We start from the raw sequence: 21,973 nt of genomic DNA, 5'->3' as shown, positions 1-21,973 counted from the left end.
TATTATTAACTGAGTTTTAAAATTACTATTTTAATTAGATAGTAACCAATAGTTTATGTAGCAATTTAAATTTTTTCTCTCTGACTTAAAATTAAAAATATCTATTAACTAGAGTACTTATTTATGTAAAATTTCTATTAAATCTTTATCTCTTGGTAAAATTTTGATATTGAAAAATTATTATTGTTGCTTACTCTTTAACACTTCTGTTGATAAAAATACGTAAATTAATATTTGCATAATATTAATCTTAATTTTATAAATTTTAATATTACCCTTTAACATTTAATAATTACTAACAAGTACACCGAGAAAAAAATTATGGTTGAAACTATTAGAATATTTGAAAACTCCGTAATTTTTACTGAAGCTCTTTAGAAAAGATTTTATTAAAATTACCAATATAATATGGGTTTTATATTATGTGATAAAATGCGATAAAGGAGGTAACATTTCGTAATTTTACTACGATACCTTCAAGCATGCCATAAAATCTATTTATTTGGATAATTTCTGTTATAGGTTTGTATTTTTTAATAACTGGTAATACGAACTATAATTTTAAAAACGAGAATTTCCGAAAAATTGTTTCCATATAAATGGAAAAAATGTCAAAAATGTCAAATTAATTGTTTGCACACCATATATTATGGTTTTTTTAATGAAAATTGTATTTTTGTTACCAGATATTTCATTCCCATACAGTACTATAATTTAACCATATTTTTTGTTACTCCTTACAATGCAAAAAATGTACCTAATTGAATTCTGAATCTGAAATTGATACGCTCATTAATGTAGAACACGTGCAATAAATATAACAGCAATAAACGCGTCTACCTAATAAGTGAAAAGATGTTCGTACGATATACTTAAACTTTAAAATTTCCTCCTTTACCCTTAAATTATGTTAAAATATTAAGAAATAAACTTAGGAAAATATCATTTATCTTTCGAAACATCTTTGTTAAGTTAAAATACGATGTTATGTCTTATAATCAATTTCAGAAAAGCACTGACCACTGTCGCTTTCATTATATTACTACTGCTCATTTCAAGAAAATAAAATTTCAGTTCAATTACAAAAAATTCAAGCAATTCTACGTAATTAAAAATGTGTATTTCCTCGACTAAGATGTATTGCATGGTAGCTCTTCATTATAAATACTGTTTAATATAAACGATTTTAATTGAGTATGCTGTAGATTTACCTTCGAGGTTTTAAAATGAAAAAATAATTGACTAATTTGTATATTTTGCATTACTTAATTACATACCCCACTTGTGCGAAATTAGATCAAAAAATTTAACCAATACTTTCTAAACTGTAAAATTTTGAAAGCAAATAATCCCTGAAAACTTACTTTTTTCAGGGATTCACTTTTCTCGTCTTTATTTTCACAAAATTTAAAAATAATTTTAATAATTAATAATTAAAGAAAATAATTTGTTTCATACGCATTCGATCACCATTTATCATTAATCATGCTTTAGTTATTGCAAATAAAATTTAAAAAGTTACTTTGTATATAGTGTTGAATTAATTATAACTAGTTAAATAAAATTCGAACAAACCGTGCAAAAAACCATCATTTTTAATACGTTCCCTTTTTAAAGGGAGGTTAAAAAGTTACTTCGTATAGAGTGTGTATTAAATCATGGCTCATTAAAAGAATATTGCGTAGACGGTGACATTAATCATAATTTATTTACAAGTTGCTTTGCATAAAGTGTATGAAATTAACGCTTGCAAATATATCGTTATAGACAAAACCATTTCCTTCTTTAAGATTCTTTCAAACTAAATTAAAAGATTCCTATTCTCCCATCAATTAACAAGAAATAAAAGACAAATTCATTACAAAGTCATAAATCTTACTTAATACAAGTATGCTTATGATGCAACAGAAATGACACTGTTACAAGGGTGTTAACATCTAAAAAACACAACGAATATCAATCCAGTGTATCACTTCAGAAAGTATCAGTTACTGAAAACGAATTTATAAATGGTTAATTTGAGAGCATGTAGATGCGATCGTCTATCTTACATGGACTATAGAATTAATCATAATTTGTTTACCTGTTACTTTATGTAGAGTGAATTGTTCCCACACATGTCAATTATACCATTCTGACCAAACTCGTTACTTTCCTTAAGATTATTTCAATCTAAATTGAAAAATTCGTGTTAAACCATCAATAAACAAGAAAAAACTGGCAAATTCCATACACTGTCCAATATTGTAATACAACAATGGAACACTTTGAGTAAAAGTGACACTAATAAAGGGTTTTTACAATAAAGTGCACAACAAATATCGCTGCAATTTTTTATCTCGGTAAGTATCAATTACTTAATATTCAACGAGCTTGAAAATGTTAATTTGAGACGTGATCGCTTACACCTGCATAAATGATAGAATTAATCATAATATGTTTACACGTTACTTTACATGGATTGTATATTTCAAATATACAATTCTAGAGAACATCATTTCTAACACGTTTAAATATATTACTCAAGACAAATTCATAATCTTCTTTACGATTATTAAAAAAAAATTAGCATATTCTTATTCACCCATCAATTAACAAGAAAAAAAAGAAAATTTCAATACATTGTCATAAATCTTACTTAATTTGTTTACACCTTACTTTACCCAGAGGGAATAGTGAATATACCATTTTAGAGAACAACATTTCCAACAAGATCTCCAATATAACAAAAACAAAATTTTCCTCTTGATAAAAGCTGAACTGAACTTTCTCCGATCAAGTTCAGTGGTTTCGAATTGAATATTTGATGTGATAAATCATTGTAAAACATTCGTAACAAAGTTTTTTATGACTTATACAATCCCTTCCATTTAAAATTGAAACAGACATTATATGACAAGTTTGCTAAGACATTCAAACCAAACATTTTTGAAATAGTCACTCATAGCTAGAAAATACTGTACAAAATATAACGAAAACATACATAATATTAAAAATAATTAGAGAACAACTGTTAATACAACTGTTAATACAACATGCAATTTTACATTGTTTACATAAAAATCAAAAATATATTGCGAAATAATTTGAAGGCTATAAATCGTCATTTTTTCTACACAACATATCAAGCGACAACAACAAAAAAGCATTCCCGAAACAGCCTGTTGTGGGCCAAGAGGTTCATGGAGGATAACGCTCCACAATTTCATGTAAATGTCGCTTGCATTGTGTACAGGCCGCCTTTACTTCTCAGACAAGCTGGTACTCATCGATCTGAAGCTGGGTGGGCTTCAAGCCGCCACTGGATACTAGACACGGTACCCACGGATACTAGACAATAACTAAGTTTATGAAAAACGAAATAGAGGATGACTTCAAGAAGATAAGCTCAAACTTGAAGATCGTGTAACATGACCAATTAAAAAATATATATATTGTTACATGTTTTGTTTGTTGACCAGAAAAACTCGTAACCTTACTTAAGATTATTCCAAACTAAATTAAAAGCTCCTTCTTCATTGATTAACAAGATAAAAAAAGACAAATTCCATACAATGTCATAAATCTTACTTACATAAATCTTACTGCCACTGGATACTAGACATGGTACCCGCTGATACTAGACAATAACAAAGTTTATGAAAAACAAAATAGAGGAAGACTTCAAGAACATAAGCTCAAACTTGAAGATCATAGAACATGGCCAATTAAAAACTATATATATTGTTACATGTTTTGATTGTTGACCAGAAAAACTCGTAACCTTACTTAAGATTATTCCAAACTAAATTAAAAGCTTCTTCTTCATGGATTAACAAGATAAAAAAAGACAAATTCCATACAATGTCATAAATCTTACTGCCACTGGATACTAGACATGGTACCCGCTGATACTAGACAATAACAAAGTTTATGAAAAACAAAATAGAGGAAGATTTCAAGAACATAAGCTCAAACTTGAAGATCATAGAACATGGCCAATTAAAAACTATATATATTGTTACATGTTTTGATTGTTGACCAGAAAAACTCGTAACCTTACTTAAGATTATTCCAAACTAAATTAAAAGCTTCTTCTTCATTGATTAACAAGATAAAAAAAGACAAATTCCATACAATGTCATAAATCTTACTTAAAACAACTATGCTTAAGATCCAACACTTAGAGTAGGAACGACACTAATACAAGGGCTTTAACATTAAAAATACACAATGAATATCGCTCCAATTTATCATCTCAGTAAGTATCAGTTACTAAATATCCAACGAACTTGAAACGGTTAATTTGAAAGCACGTAGACGCGATCGTAAAATCTTAAAACAAGGATTCCCTTGAGTGGAAAACTCTTGACTATAAATAACATTTTTCATTTCTCGTAAGATCCAAATAGAAAAAGACGCGATGCTTGGAGCGAAAATAAATTTTTGGAAAATGCTGATTAATTATTTTTAGTGGTTGTCTTTTTTGCTATATGTTGCAAGATCGTGTTTTGAAAGTAAGCAGAGTAAACAATGTAAAAGAATACATATTGTTCTAAATTTTCGGTAATTTTTTTTTTCTGTGTGATAATAAATGTTTAATTGTACAAAGTTAAAATATTTAAAACCAATAATTTATTATTGCAATTATTTTTGTCCAGATTTAATTTTTTGTATAAAAAAATATAAAACTCAAAGTAACTCTGATATTTAGCTAAACGTTATCTGTAATAAAATGCGTCTGATTTATTTGATAATTTTTAAATTAATATCAATTACTTTTGTCCAGATTTAATTTCTTGTATAAAAAAATATAAAATTCAAAGAAACTCTGATATTTAGCTAAACTTTATCTGCAATAGAATGCGTCTGAATCTGTAATATTCCCTGCAATGCGTACGGCGCGTGTATTCATACCGGATTTATTTGATAATTATTAAATTAATATCAATTATTTTTGTCCAGATTTAATTTTTTGTATAAAAAAATATAAAATTCAAAGAAACTCTGATATTTAGCTAAACTTTATCTGTAATGGAATGCGTCTGAATCTGTAATATTCCCTGCAATGAGTGAGGCACGTGTATTCATACCGGATTTATTTGATAATTAATAAATTAATATCAATTATTTTTGTCCAGATTTAATTTTTTGTATAAAAAAATATAAAATTCAAAGAAACTCTGATATTTAGCTAAACTTTATCTGTAATGGAATGCGTCTGAATCTGTAATATTCCCTGCAATGAGTGAGGCACGTGTATTCATACCGGATTTATTTGATAATTAATAAATTAATATCAATTATTTTTGTCCAGATTTAATTTTTTGTATAAAAAAATATAAAATTCAAAGAAACTCTGATATTTAGCTAAACTTTATCTGTAATGGAATGCGTCTGAATCTGTAATATTCCCTGCAATGAGTGAGGCACGTGTATTCATACCGGATTTATTTGATAATTAATAAATTAATATCAATTATTTTTGTCCAGATTTAATTTTTTGTATAAAAAAATATAAAATTCAAAGAAACTCTGATATTTAGCTAAACGTTATATGCAATAGAATGCGTCTGAATCTGCAATATTCCCTGCAGTGCGTGAGGCGCATGTATTTATACCGGATTTATTTGATAATTATTATATTAATAATTGTTTTATTTGATAATTCGTGTTAAAATATTTTAAACCAATAATTAATAATACAAATATTTTTACTCTGACTTAATTTTTGGTTTATAAGAAAATATAAAATCCAGAAAAACTCTGATGTTTAACTAAAGTTATTTGTAATAAAATTATTTTAATTTTCCTCAGTAATGCGAGAAGCATATGCATACATTCGCTTTTTATTTCACTATAATTATTTAAATATTGAAAGTTTGAATATTTCAAAACATTAAAACCATTCCTTAATAATTGCGGATAATTTTACTTGAATTTTAAATTTATCATGAAAACTATGAAACCCAAAGAAACTGTGATATTTGTAATATAATATTAATGTAATTTTGTCCTGTAACACGAATAATAAAGAATAAATTTGTTATGACTTTAAAGAAAGCAAGTTTTAATTATACAAAATAAATCAGATAAAAATTTCTATCGTTCAACTCAGTAGTGTAATACTAATATCGTTTTGATGCCAAATTAGTCCTTATGTATTTCGAATGGACTGCTGAAATGCGAACTACTATTTACATGTACAAAAGAAGCATGGGGTGACAGCGCACTATATGATATGAAGTTTTGAAAATATATTAATAATTTCAGTAAATTGATGATTCAGATTTCCGTAAATTTATGTGGTACCAAATTAAACCAGATAAATATTTCTACTATTCAACTCAATAAGTGTAATGCCAATATCTTCAAATCTTTCGTTTTATATTTCGAAGAGACAGCTGAAATGCGAACTACCATTTCCATATATAATAGAAACATGGGGTGACAGTGCACTGTATGATATGAAGTTTCGAAAAGATATTAATAATTTCAGTAAATTGATTATTCAGATTTCAGTAAATTGATTATTCAGATTTCAGTAAATTGATGCGATACCAAATTAAATCGGATAAAGATTTCTATTATACGACTCAGTAGTGTAATACCAATATATGTTGGGAGTCAAATTAGTCCTTATATATTTCGAATAGGCAGCTGAAATGCAAATTACTATATACATGTATAACAGAATCATGGAGTGACAGCACACAATATGATACAGTTCACTAATATGATACAGTTCACATACAGTTCATTAATATCAATTATTTTACCACGTCCATTTAATTAGAAAGGTAAGTTGCATAACAACATAAGAATTAATAATATTTCACAAACTACAAAACAGAAGTATTTTCAATTTATTTCTTACTCTATATCTGTTTACTTGCCAAACTATGGAAAATCTAGTACAAAATCTTTCCTTATTTGCAGTTTTTTACATTCAATAATTTAGAGTAAAACTTAATATGTAAAAATCCTTCCATAATTTAAGTTTTTCTGGAGTATATAATTTCATTCTAATATCAGGAGGTAAAAACTATGATACGTTAACATCTTAGAACAATATAACAATAAAACTCTGTGTAATTTCAGTGTTGGGATGTAAAAATTTATTATACGTAAACAGCTTAAGGCAATATAGCAATAAGACAAGCTTACCTTAAATTTAAAAAGTTTAAAATGAACCCTTCTAGAAACTGTAAGGAACAATTTAATGCAAAACAAATTCCACTTTTGAAAAAAGTGTACTTATCACACTGTAATAAAACGTATGATCAAAACTATCCGAATGTGATAAGCTTTACCATGTTTTTACACCAAAACACCGGAAAGCTCGTTAATTTTTACCAAAAACTTTGGTAATGATGTTAAAATTAGCAATAAAATACATCTTTATAATATAGGTTAGAATTTGATAAATGTGGTAAAATTTGGTAATTTTATCATGATACTCTAGAGAGCGACATTCAAACCAGTTATTTGGTTGAAAATGTACCGTTCAGTTTTCTATTTTTCACTAAATTTGTGGAAATACGAACTATAATTCGAAAGCCAGAATTTCTGTTAAAATATGAAGGGAAAAATTTCCTAATGAATGGTTTAAGTATTAATTTTAAAATATTTTGATTTCATTAAACCAAAATAATAATTATTTTTCACACTAGAAACGTCATTTACATACAGTTACGGTTATTTTATTAGATATTTTTTCTGCTCACTAAATTGCCTCGAACTACACAAATAAATTTTGAACTTTTTAATGAAAAAATAATTTTAAAATAATTCACATGAAATTTTAATATTATAGTTTATATTTTTAATTGAGTTTTGTTTATTTATTTTCAGGTGAAAAAAGAAGTTTATGAAACAATGTTTTTTTAAAATTATTATTCTCAGTATTTCTCCGTTAACAAAACAGTTATTATTGAAGTTAATAGTTTTTTTTTTTAATTTTCTTTGCGTTTGATATAAAGTTTCGCATCCCATTTACGTCAACTTCAGCTATGAATACTTTTTCACATGTTTTTAATTCAACACGAGAAATTTTTTATGAGCATTTTTATCTGAGGAAGATTCACATCAACAGTTATAAATCACTTTTTTTTACGTAGATAAAGTTTTAATTAAAAAATAATTTAAAAATAATTCATGTAAAATTTGAACAATATAATAGTTTTGTTTAGAACAATATAACAATTTAATAGTTTTTTTTTATTTTCCTTGCGTTTGATATAAACCTTCACATCCCATTTACGTCAACTTCAGCTATGAATACTTTTTCACTTGATTTTAATTCAACAGGCGAAATTTTTTTCTGAGCATTTTTATCTGACGAAGATTTACATTAATAATCACTTTTTTTACGTAGACAAAGTTTTAATTCAAAAATAATTTAAAAATAATTCATATAAAATTTGAACAATATAAATTATCTTTTTGAATTGCGCTTTGCTTATTTTTTTCCAGGTGAAAAAAAATGTTCAATAAATAATGTTTTTTTCAAAACTATTATTCTTAGTGTTTTCTCCTTCTATAAAACCCTTATTATCGAAAATAATAATGTTTTTTAAAATCTGCTATACGTTTGATATAAATCTTCACATTCCATTTACGTCAACTTCAGCTATGAATATTTTTTCAATGGATTTTAATTCAACACGTGAAAGTTTTTTTTATTAATATTCTTATCTGACGTAGATTCACATCAACAGCTATAAATAACATTTTTGTTTCGAAGGGCATGATTCACGATATTGTGTGTGTTTATTTACAAAGCTTCATCACGCAGACATATCATCACGCACTTCATGTTTCAATCTCAAAACAAATAGTACTTTAACAATACAAGATTTTCATCGTGCGTACCGATATTACCGAAGCGCCGCTTCATAACCGTGCAAGTATTGCTGAATTCGCTGATTCATAAACAATGTTCGAAACCTAACTCGTATCTAAAAGCGTTTGTTGATACTGAACGGATCTCATTTTGAGAAATGTCGCATTGCGTTCAAAAGAGTAAATTGCTTCTGGGTTCAAATCATTTCTCATTTTACAAACAGGCAGGAAAATTCGGGAGAACTTAAAAAAAAAAGATTTTACTAAACAATGCTTTTAATAGAAAAATGGGAGGTCTTTCGAATATTTCTTTTTTTCTTCTTCCCTACTGAATTCATTTCCTTCCTCCTCCATTTTGATCGAAGTAGAAAATGAGAATTCGTGATCTATTTCCATGGCAGCAAAAACAAGTCGTTCCGCTTTCCAAACTAAAAATATTATGAGCTATCTTATTTTCTTTTTTTTTTACTCTTTCGGGAATATATTTGGCATAAATTCAACAAATCTCGAAGTTTGTACTTTAGACATTTGAGTTGTCCCGTTTTGTTAGTCTTGATTGAGAAAATAGATTTAGTTTTTGAAAACAATTTTGTGATTTTTTATGTACGTCAACTTAAAAAAAAGGGGAGATCAATGATTCTGTATGAATTTAATTGAATAGCTTATAGAGGAAATGACAAGTCACATTTAGTTTGATCATATTCGAAATGTCTTCAAACAGAAATAAAAAGAAATATTTTAAGTAAGGGTAAATTCTACAGGTTTTCTTTTTATTTATAGAATATTTCGAAATCAGAACTCTAAATATATATATATATATATATATATANTATATATATATATATATGTGTGTGCGGCATAAATTTAACAAATCTCGAAGTTTATACTTTAGACATTTGAGTTGTCCCGTTTTTGATAGTCTTGAATGAGAAAATAGATTTAGTTTTTGAAAGCAATTTTATGATTTTTTATGTAAAACCAACTTAAAGGGGAGATCAATTATTTTCTATAAATTTAACCGAATAGCTTTTTGGGAAAATTACAAGTCACATTTTGTTCATTTCCGAAAATTCTTTTAACAACAATAAAAACGCATACTTCTAATGATTGTAAATTATATAAATTTCCTTTTTATTTATGGATTATTTCAAAATCAAAGCCCTAAATATATATTTTTAGCATTAATTAAAAAAAGTCAGAACATATGCATAATGAGAGTGGCTAGTATATAATAATTATAATAATAATGTAATAAATTATTAATATTATTAATTATTAATAATATTAATTACTACTAATAATAATATATAAAATAATAAGTAAAAATTCAAAGAAGTTAAAAAAAAAGCAAATTCGCTACTGTAATAAGGCAAATTACTATTGATAAAGGCGATTGTCAAACTTGTCTTATTGCCGTTTAAAATATAAAATATGCATCTAATATACGATTTTAAACTCCTTTGTGTCACTTCATACACCCAAAGAGGCTTTATTGTTTTCAATCCCGTATTGCTTATCAATGATTTGTGAAACTTAATGTCTTTTTTTCTATTTAAAATATTTGACAATTACAAAATACTTTAAGGGTTTTGCTTGCAAGTATTTTGTATTTTTGCAAGGGTATTTGAATTTTAGGATAGAACTTTATAGGGATAGAACTTGATCATATTAAAAAGGCAAAATAAAATAAGGTTTTAAGTCGAAATAAGTAATTTTTGTATAGAATCTTAGAATATTACAAAAGGAAAAAATTCTCTATTAAGTGGGAGAAACTACACAACCGGTAGCATACAACAAAAATTACATATCTAATATAAAATAAAACACTGCGCATTCAATTTTTTTAAACTCAATAAAACAAAAACCATCAGATTATATTAAGTTTGCATCCAACTTAAAAATACATACTTAACATTAGGTTTGCATCCAACTTAAAAATACTCATGATTTGTATCGTGAAATATTTACTGCAAGAGACTATACTTTATGTTACATTAAATACAAATGTGCATTAATTATACAAATTTGACATTGCAATGAAAAGTAACTTCATTAATATTGCAATAGTATAGTGATATATTTACTTCGACACGAAACTATATTTTACATAAAAAATATACAAATGAGCATTAATTATACAAATTTGACATTGCAATGAAAAGTAACTTCATTAATATTGCAATAGTATAGTGAGATATTTACTTCGACAAGAAACTATATTTTATATAAAAAATATACAAATGTGCATTAATTATACAAATTTGGCATTGCAATGAAAAGTAACTTCATTAATATTGCAATAGTATAGGGAGATATTTACTTCGACCAGAAACTATATTTTACATAAAAAATATACAAATGAGCATTAATTATACAAATTTGACATTGCAATGAAAAGTAACTTCATTAATATTGCAATAGTATAGTGAGATATTTACTTCGACAAGAAACTATACCTTATGTTGAATTAAAATAAACAGAAATGTGCATTAAGTATAAAAGTGTGAAATTGTAGTGTAAAGTAACTTTCCCTGCCTATGTATTATTACGTAATTATTGCACTTTATACTTGCTTGTTATCTTGATTATTTGGAATTAGACGATATTGATTTCTTATATTAAGGCATTTTTTTAATTTAATGAAAAATTTAATTGTTTATAATTTCAATGTAATTAAATTTCATACTACTATATTACAACTAAATTTCTTCCTTTTATGATAATTTCATTCCCAGTTAAAATTTTGACAGTTTTTGATTGTCTATGCCTTTAAGTTTAATGTGAAGTAAACTAGATCTGTGGAACGCTTCGTAAGAATAATATATTACGCAACAAACTAACCAGTAAATTTAATTATGTTTTTGACAGTTGTTGGTCGATTAACGAGAACTCATTATTTTAATTGTACTTTCGAGACTATATTTCATTGTTACTTCTACTAGCATGAGAAAAGAATTCGTATTTTTTAATAATAAAGGCATTACAAAATTTGTTTATCAAAAATTTCTATTATAGTAAAAAACATGCATTTTTTTCTTAAGTCCAGTTCTTAAGTTCTAACTCCGGCAATAATATTTTTAAAAAAATATCGTAAAAAGCATGTTTTTGCTTCTCGAGTATTTAGTTCCCTTTTTTTTTTTAATTCTTACTCCCGTAATAATATAAAAAAAATCTAATTTTCGTAGAAACTATACTGTTTCTTTTTGAGTATACAGTCCCGTTTCAAAATTCTTAATCTGACAATAATATTAAAAAAAATTTAATGTAAAATACATGCGGTTCCTTCTTAAGTACTCAGTACCGTTTTTATATTCTTACTCAGGCAATAATATCAAACAAAAATCTTATTGCAGCAAAAAATATTCATTTGCTTCCTGAGTATTTAGTCTCGTTTATAAGTTCTGACTCAGACATTTGAATTTACTTGGTCAGAAACAATGAGTTACATATATTGCTAGTAGTAAAGGGTTTTTTCCCTTCTCCTTTTTTTCTATGATTTCTTACTCTGTCAGGTGATTGACTTGTTTTTTTGAATCGGGTCCAAATTCCAAAAGTTGCAAAGGTGATCTTGCAAGAGAAGTAATGACAGTAACAAGGTGGTGAACAAAAAGAAACAGAAAGAAGGGGCACACCAATGACTTTTTTTGAAATTAAAAAAAACCCATCCATCTAGAGAACTATGATAATACTCTAAACATTTCGGCTCGCTGAAGTTTTTAAACTAACTGGTCCCTCAACTGTTTCAAAAGCATTGGAAGAACTTACTGGAAGAAGGGCGAAAATGGCATTTATCTAAATCTTGAACTTCAGGTTCATAAAATATAATATAAATTCATAAAATATGATATAAAATCGGTTCATAAAATATAATGTAAATTTCAAAGCAAATTTTGCTCATTAAAACTGTCACTTTTAATAACCTAGTAAAAATATTAAGTTCTAAAAATGGAGCTTAAAATAGTATGCATTTAAACACAAGATTATAATTTCATTTAAACACAAGATAATAATTTCCCTTATTACATTTTTTACTACGGTCTTTATGTGTTGCATATATATTTGTATTCATATATTGCTTCATATATTTGAGTGCTTTGCTACTATTAATGAGAAAGACACTTGTAACAATTAATTACCGACATTATTTTACGATATGGTATTGTAAGATATAATTTAAGGTATGGTATTAAAATTTTTATAATTTAGATAAATTATTTGCATGACTTAGTGTAGAAAGCTTTATATTCTCATATAATCCGAACCTAATTTTTTAAACGTGAATAAAATATCAAAAACTAATGAAAATGATTTTCGATTAAAGCAATTTTAAAATTAAAACGACATATTTAAAATAATAACATGTATTTATTTATGTTGAAATTACTATTATAAATGTTTCGTCTGTAACTATTCATGAGCAACCCTTATTTTTAATTGTAATTTAATACAAATATTCACTATTTATACGGACAATTTAAAACTTATTTATTATGTCGCCGACTGAAAGATTCAAACACAACTTTTCATTAATATGTTTTATGTAATTTCGAAGAACTTTAGAAATGACTTTTATTCGTATGGTGTGAAAAAAAAACGTAATATGTTCAAGCTTATTACATTTCTATAAACACGATATTCGATTATAAACAATTTCTTTTTACTTCATCAGCACAGAAATTCCTTAAATGCTATATTTTATCTACTGGCGATTTAGCAGAGGAGAGAAATTTGGAGAATGTTTCTCCTCTTTACATTACTTACCTATCTAATAGCATGGAAAACCGGTTTTGCTATGCGGAAAAGACCAGGGCTAAAGAGAATAGAAGGGCTGGTTCACTCCTTTGAAGTAGCTCTCGCCGCGCCAATCCTCCAATTTTCTCTAGTGACGTCACTTTGGCGCGAAGCTCGCACTTTTACTTCAAGAAAGGAGCGTTCGGCCTTACTAGCTCTAACTAATATTGGAGCATTTCTTTTTGCGAGATATTCTAAGACATTTGTTATTTTCAGTGAATTCTCTGTTATTTTCAGACTTTCCTCAGTTTTTGCAGTGAATTTACAAGAATTTAAAACTATTATTGAAATGCTAGTTTGCGCGATTGCAACTTGAAAAATTTTTGATAGAAAAACAAAAGGAAAAAATATAATTTTCCTCGTGTTCCCTAAAGTAAATGAACAACTATGCAAAGAATGGATTTAGAAATGACACAGTTAATATAAAACAGCAATGCGTTTATTCTGTTGTTAAGAGCTTTTATAAAAATTCATTATCTAAATAGAAACCGCCTCGTTACTTCAAAAAGAAAGGCGGGTGAAAAAAATTAAAAAATGGATAAAGTCAAAGAAAATTAAAATGTAAATAAAAAGTATAAATAAAATATATAGTATATAGTTGGAATTCTCCTAATTTCATAACATATTTTTTAATGTAGTTATTCTAAATATTTATGATTTTTTTTAAAAATTATGTTCTCTTAAATATCTATAAATTATATCATCGTAAATTTAAATATCTATAAACAATTGTAAAATGATGATATATCATTATGAACCTAAATAATTATTTTGCTTCAGTAATTAGCGTTTAAGGTTGATGTTTCCTAATGATTAAGTATGAGCAAATTGCTATTAACGGCATATTTTAAAATCAGGAATTCTAAATTTTACTCAACTTATTGTTATAAAGGAATATGTAGATAAAAAAAAGTGTTGATTTATGCTTTCATTTTTCTTAATAATTAAAGTTAAAACTGAACTTTTTAAAATAAAGTATTTATAGTGTCATTTTCGACAACTAGTAAAACATTTTTATAAGTTTAAAATGGTATTTTGTTTAATATAATGGCCAAGAAAGTTTTTTTGAACTATGTTTATGAACGGAAATAATGTGTTAATTACGTAAAGTTTGAAAGCTAATAACCAGAAAAAGTCTAACTTATTTTTACAAAGAGAAAGATACAAAGTTATCATAATATCTTTGCTTGCGATCTCCGAGATCTGTGGACACAGTGACGTCATGAGGAGGGAAATCGTAGCTTCAGCTCTAAGAGCGGAGTGAACTAGCCCTTCTATTCTCTTTAGCCCTGGGAGAAGACTGCCTCTTAAAATAAATTCTTTTACCTGAGGAACCGTCAGTGGATTAAACTCAAAAAAAATTTGTTCAGCTAATAATTCCTTAAAAACTAGTTGATGAGTAATATTGATTTTAATCATGCACTGCTGGAAATTTCTCAGACAAAATGATTAAATAACAATTTATTTAATTGTCTTTTTACCGTATTCAAACAAAACTGTCAAATAACAATACATAACATGGTATTCAAACTTTTAACTGTGAAAAAATCATTTATTAACTGCTTTCACTTAATACGATTAATCAACCAGAATTTTATCGCACCCAGCTAAGCCCATCAAATGAAGTCATTTAATTTCTTCCTGTTGCGTTAATGATATAGGCGATAAGGCTAATTTGTCAGTCTCATGACCCACAGAACAATATTTCCTCCATTATCTACAACACTTGAAGAGTTTATAATATCCTGCACTCTCCAATTCCTTTACTTAACGAAAAGCCTAACTCCAACGTCCAGTTAAATGCTAAATTCTTTTTTCTACGGTTTTGAAACCATGTCTCTTGTAAATGGTGAAAATACAGTTGCATGGTGTTATAACCATAATAGTTGTGAATGGTTTCAAAACCGTAAAAGTAACAAAAATGGATGGACAGACTGCAATTGAATGGTTTTTATGCAATGGATTGGATGGTTTAACTGCAATGAATGTACAGACTAATTGGATGGACAGACTGCAGCCGGTGATTTTATCATAATTTTAGATTCAAATTCTAACAGTGGGTTATATTGACACTCGCACTAAATTTAAAATATTGTTTGTTTGTTTTTTTTGTTTTTTAATTTAAAGATTTTATAAAATAATTTCCACAATATCAAACATCCTTCTCTTCAAAAACATGCTATGCTACGAATTTCCTTCAAAAAGCTTTAAACAGAAATATAACAATTGCTTCTTTTTTAACATACCACCTTATTTATTCAAGTTACAGAAACCGTTGACAAGTCTTATCTTCCATATCAATTCCTTCAACATATAACAAATCGTTCTCTAGATCTTTTCTTCCATAACAAAAACTCCGAATCGAGGTATTACGCGATCGTCTTCATGGTTTATAAACATGAAGCGATCCCCTGGTCTCTTGTAAACGAAGATGGTACTTGACAGCGAGTCAACTTCAGAGACGCTTGTTATTTGTCGCATAAATTTTGACCACATCCATTGTATCTGTAAACGCATCTCGTAAAAGTGGCTTTACGAGACGTTGCACAAAATGCATTGAATAATGTTATCCCAACGGCAGGTGTAATTTTGTTAAACATGTTGGGAGTATTTTTGGCGACATCTATTTCTGTGTCTTTTAGCCGGGAGAGAACTAATTTTAACTTGGCCAAAGTCAAACGTTTTTCATTTAACTGGAGAAGTGCGGAATCGTGAAAAGGGAGATTTTTTGATTAAATGTTTATCTTGCGCTTCTTTTGAATTGCAGTTTCATTTTATTTTCATTTTGTTAAGAATATTAAAAAATAAGAATCTATTTTTGTTAAATAAAACGTGGTTGTTCGAGCATATACTATCAGAGGCAAACAGTTCTGAAAATGATTATTTTTCTTTTTGTTTTATTTTTGAAGTAATGAAAAAAACAGTGTGACATGTTTTTAATGACTTTTTTGTTTAGCAATAAATATTTTTATTTATAAAGAATGGAAAAATTTCAGTTCTACTTCAAGTTAAATTTAATGGAGTTCATTACAATTTCATAAATATATAATAAGGTAAACTTCTCTCTTGTTTTCTAATTTTTATGGAGTTCAATTCGCAAATTTGTCTTGAAAATGATGAGTTTTAATGACTAAAGCATGGCTTAAATCATTTTTCATCTAGTTAAGATCTATATTGTCAACTCTTCTGTTTCAAACTTAAAGTGATGCTCTAACTCTGAATATTTTTAAAGTTTTAAAACTTATAAGAGAGTAGGGGAGAAGGGGGCACATGTGAACAGGGGGCACATGTGAACATGGTATGTTTTACCAATATGATTTGAAATAAAAAATCTCGAAAAATTTTCAATTGATGGCAGTACTAGTCCTACCTCTCTGAAAAACTTTCAGAACAATGAGACATTTTGTTGGTCTATTCTGACAATTTCTTTGTATCAGCAGGTATTGCATATATTATAATCGATCGCTTCTCCAAGTGAAAGCATAACATAAATCAACTAATAAATTAAAATTAACTATTGCAGATCATTATATGAACATTCAGGTAAGTTTATGACAATTATTGTAATTTCAATTATTGTATTAACTTGTACTAATCTTAATACAAGTTAGGTTTAAGAAGGATGATGGGGGCACTTGTGAACAAAACATCTGGGGCAGATGTGAACAGTTCACAAGTGCCCCTACATAGTATTAAGATTATTATCCTCATGATATTATAAGTTTAAAAAATATGTATGCATTTAAAATTATCATTATTTAATTTTCCATAATTAATTTATTAATTTTTCCATTAAAAATTTTTTTTAATTAAATGGTTGATCGCGCATCACGCATATTAACTGATACACCTGAGAAAATAGAATTGTTAAAGCTACAAATGAAAAGATAGAAAAAATGAAAAAAAAAAGCATGAAGGAGTATTAGAGAAGAAAGAAAAAAGCCCATTACAACACCCGTGGAACATGAAGTTGCGAAAAACCCAATTACGGATAAATTATTGTACAGCTGAAAAATTATTTTCTTATTGACAGTACTGTTGTACAATTTAAATTCACATAGTAAGCTACAATCCCCTCAGTATAATGCGTATCTATATCTGTTATATTAAAGATTTTTTCTCTTTGAAATATGATGATTGCTTTGTGTTTTTAATCTTGTTCATATGTGCCCCAGGCCTGTTCACATGTGCCCCCAATAGGGGCACATGTGAACAATTGAAGTCATTTTTCTAAAATATTATAAAATAAAGAACAATTTTATTGAAAAATCTCAAAAAATTCCACAAGACAAAGAAAATACTATTTATACATATGGACTTTTTTACTATGAAAAATTGATGATATTTTTCGAAAAGTGAAGAAATAAAAAAATTTGTTCACATGTGCCCCCCTCTCCCCTACATTTGGAATCTTGAGCCGAATCTCGAATCTTGAATCTTAAAAATTACGTGATTTATGATCTTTTTTTTAAAAAAAAGAACAAAGAAAAACAGATAGAGGCAACCTAATAGACGCAAAATAAAATTACTGTTAGGCTTAAAACAGAAAATGTTGAAAACCAAAATTAAGAAAATCTCTTTTATTTATTGCACCTCCAAAATTTCTTTACTAAAATAGAAATACAATAGGGTATAGTTTTTGCACAAACAATGTTACAGCAAGCTAAAAAGTCTTTAATAAACTTTGACATTACTTAGTATCGTGTTTCAAAAGCGTTTTAAAGTGCAAAATTAATAACACGGGAAATTTTTTTTACATGAGATATTTTAACAGATCACTGATTTCAAATCAGCAATCAGTTTCTTTCTCCAAATTACAATTTTTCTTTTTAAAAAAAGGACATTTTAGTCTAATTTTTGCTGAAATGTGCAAGTTAAATATGCTTAGGAGGCATGTTTCGAAAGTTATGGCACATCATCATGATTGAAATTGCATAGGAATCTATGTCTGGAAAATTTATAATACGCCACTATAGGCGATATTCTGTTATGAACTGTTTCCTTATGTGCATCAGAGCAATTCATGGTAGATAAGTGCCGCGTAAGACGACGTTTTCGTGCTTGGGAACCTATGCAATTTTAATCCTGATGATGCACCCTTACTCCCCTAGAAATTTGTCACAATATTTACGAATAATATAACATTCACGCATAACATTATAGCATATATAGCACTTACAGTTATATATAACGCTTTTCCACAAAAATTAAATATCTGCAGCTTTGGGAGCAAATCCAATTTCAGATTTTAAACTCCCGCGACAAACTTAAGCAAGTTTAAGTATTTTTAAAAATGCAAAGTTTTATAATATGTTAAAAATGCTATAACGAGTTATTACATAGATTGTAATAAAATGACAATATCACCGGTTAACAATTTCAGTTGTTTCAATACCTATTAATACCTAATTGTAACAGCAAAATTTACTTTTGTCATAAAACTGTTTGTTTTTCAAGCAACGAAAAAGTGGTTTTTAAAGTTAAGATATGAGTGAATATCTATGAGATAAAAATGTATATTTATCGACATTTAAAACTGTCTTTAAAAAACATTTTACTAACATAAATTTTATTTTCCTTTCAGATATGCTTAAACATCAAGAAACAAATTTCATTTAAGTAAGTGTGATATCTCTACCCCTTTTTAAATCTAAGATATTTATGTCGAATTTAAATAAATATTTTTTTCTGGTTAGAATAGTTAAAGATTTGGTAAAGAGTAATGTTTATGTCAAAAATGCTTTCCAGTAAACACATAAATTCACTTTTTAATGCCTTTTTTACGCTTCGTAATATTTGGCGCCGAGATCACATCAAGGTCGTTAAAATGTGAGTGTGCCAAATTTCAATGCCAGACTTCAGGAATGCGAAAGTCTCGAGCTTCTTTTCTGATGCCAATTCTGGATATAAATGTTTGTCTTAATCAATATTGATGGGGCTGAGATAAAACGAGGGCGCTGTTAATAGACATCGTAACTCTGTAATTCTCTTCATAAAGACCATTAAGATGACTATATATTTATAAAGAAAAATACGAGAACAATTCTTGAAATGTCTTTTGAAGATTAATTTATACATTGTTAAAAAAGTCGGTAGTAATTACTGATCGTTAAGCAATGTTTTCAATTCTGATTCAGTATTTTTTTTATAAATGGTTGCATGTATGAACAAAAACAATGATTTTCTTCATAAAGTGTTAAATTTTTAACGTTTACATGCTGCGATAGCTTTTTTCTTAAGCATATACATATTAAGCACGTTAAAGAAAAAATTTGCATAATGAAAAATTCAGAAAAATAAGATTAGCTGCTCTATTTCTACATTATTTTTTGATGGAATTCTTTTAAATGCTTAATAAAAAGATTTAAAATCCCTAATTCTCTTCATAAAAACCTCTGATACAACTGCATATTTATGGAAAGAGATGGGAGAACAATTCTTGAAATGTCTTATGAAAATTAATTTTTATATTGTTAAAAAAAATTCATAGCAATTATTGATAGTTAAGCAAGGTTTCGCATTCAGCATTTTAGAATCGTTGCGTACATGATCAAAGAAAAATGATTTTCTAAGTACAGTTTTATATTTTCTGACGTTTACTTGTTTAATTTTTTTCTTATGTATATATAGATTAAGCGCGCTAACGAAAAAACCTGTATCAGGAAATATCTCGAAAATATAAGATATGCTGCTCCCTTTTTCGCATTATTTATTACTAGAATTCCTTTTAATGTTTAATACATGGTTTTACAATCCATAGTTCTCTTGATAAAAACCATTGAAATAAATATATATATGTATAAAGCAAGATATGAAAAACAATTTTTGAAATGGCTTTTGAAAATTAATTTATACATGTTTATAAAAGTCGGTAGCAATTACTGATCGTTAAGCAAGGTTTTTAATTCTGATTCAGCATTTTATTTTTATGAAACATTGCATATATGATCAAAACAATGATTTTCTTCATACAGTTTTATATTTTTTTGGAGTTTACGTATTTCATTATTCTTTTTCTTATGTATATAAAGCACGTTAAAGAAAAATCTGCATAACGAAATATTTCAGGAATATAAGATATGCTGTTCGATTTTCCGCTATATTAATTAATTGTCTTCCTTTTACTTGAAATTATTAAGTAGATTTATAAATTGAGTGATCTTCAAACCGTTTTTCTTATATTTAAAATTAATTATAAAATTTTAAATTCTGATTATTTTGGATGTGGGCAAATGACTTCATACTTATAATTATTTGTATTTCATCCATTTCTCTTCACATTTTGCAAATTTTCATTAGTTATGAATTTATATATTTGATTTAAATTTAAATTAAACTCTGGTAATTTATTTGTTTAGTAACATTGTTTTAAAGCAAGTAATGTGGAGAAAATCTTTACATTTTCAAAAGCTTTATAAAATTGTTATGCCAGATGATTGATATTAATCTTAACTGCCCGTCCGGTCATCAAATTATTTTTAAGCGGAATTTTTCGTACAGTTCTCATAAACAAAGATATTTTTCCTGATATTTGACAAATTTATTTTTTTTGTTACGCTTTTTTACGCTTTTTTTATTATGAAAAAAATCTTTACGTTTTCAAAAACTTCTTCAAAATGTTATGCCAGAGGATTAACATAAATCATAACTGCCGTCCAAATATATCAAATATTTCTTTTTTTTCCCTTAAGACTCAATTTTATGTATAATTTTCATAATCAAACGTCTTTTGATTGATATTTCGCCCAATTTTGGTTCGAGTTGTAATTGATTTAAGGATATAAATTCCTCAGAAGATTATTAAAACAAAAAAAAAACACTAATCTACAAACATCGTTGATTTTTAAATTAGTTTTCAGTGAAACTATTTTAAGAATTTATTCTAAAAATTTCAAAATATAAAAACGAGTAAGGAAAAAGTTTCGTTTATGTCATTATTCATGTTATCTTAAAATCTCATACCGAACACGGAATTTCCTTTCTAAGCATGAATCATTATTTTTAACATGAAACAATTTTTTCTAACATAGTTATTGTCGATGAAGGAGATTTAAGAAAATCTTAAAGAAAATTGACTTAAAGAGATTTTATTCACACAATCTAACCTCTTAAAACGTCTAAACAAACGTGGGATAAATTTTAAAGTTTTTGTTCAATGATTTTGAAAGTTAAGTATGTTTAAAAAATTCTCGTTCATTAAAAATTTAAGTACTCGACATTTAAACAATATCACCCGTTTTGATGTACATTGTTTAAAAGATGTGTGTAATAAAACTAACAAGGGAAACTAGGGAAGTGTGACTCGCCAATTTTGAAATAAACTAGTGGGATGTATGCAGGTGACGAACCTCCTAATGTT

General features: G+C 27.1%; 1 protein-coding gene across 6 annotated transcripts in view; it reads left to right on the top strand.

The window, feature by feature from the left end:
- Positions 1-21,973, top strand: part of LOC107450046 (octopamine receptor beta-2R) — a 163,291-nt gene that overhangs the window by 70,710 nt on the left and 70,608 nt on the right. For 5 of the 6 annotated variants that reach the window (XM_071177561.1, XM_071177563.1, XM_043042874.2 and 2 more), the window contains one exon: positions 19,199-19,233. The gene's annotated coding sequence lies outside the window, so the exon portion shown is untranslated. Of the gene's footprint in view, positions 1-17,137; positions 17,158-19,198; positions 19,234-21,973 lie in introns of all 6 variants that reach the window. The other variant, XM_071177562.1, reaches the window with a different exon arrangement.

Source organism: Parasteatoda tepidariorum, chromosome 2 (genome assembly GCF_043381705.1).
Source record: "Parasteatoda tepidariorum isolate YZ-2023 chromosome 2, CAS_Ptep_4.0, whole genome shotgun sequence".
Taxonomy (NCBI): Eukaryota; Metazoa; Arthropoda; class Arachnida; order Araneae; family Theridiidae; genus Parasteatoda; species Parasteatoda tepidariorum.
The sequence above is the reverse complement of the archived record's forward strand: the minus strand, read 5'-3'. Positions and strand labels throughout refer to the sequence as shown.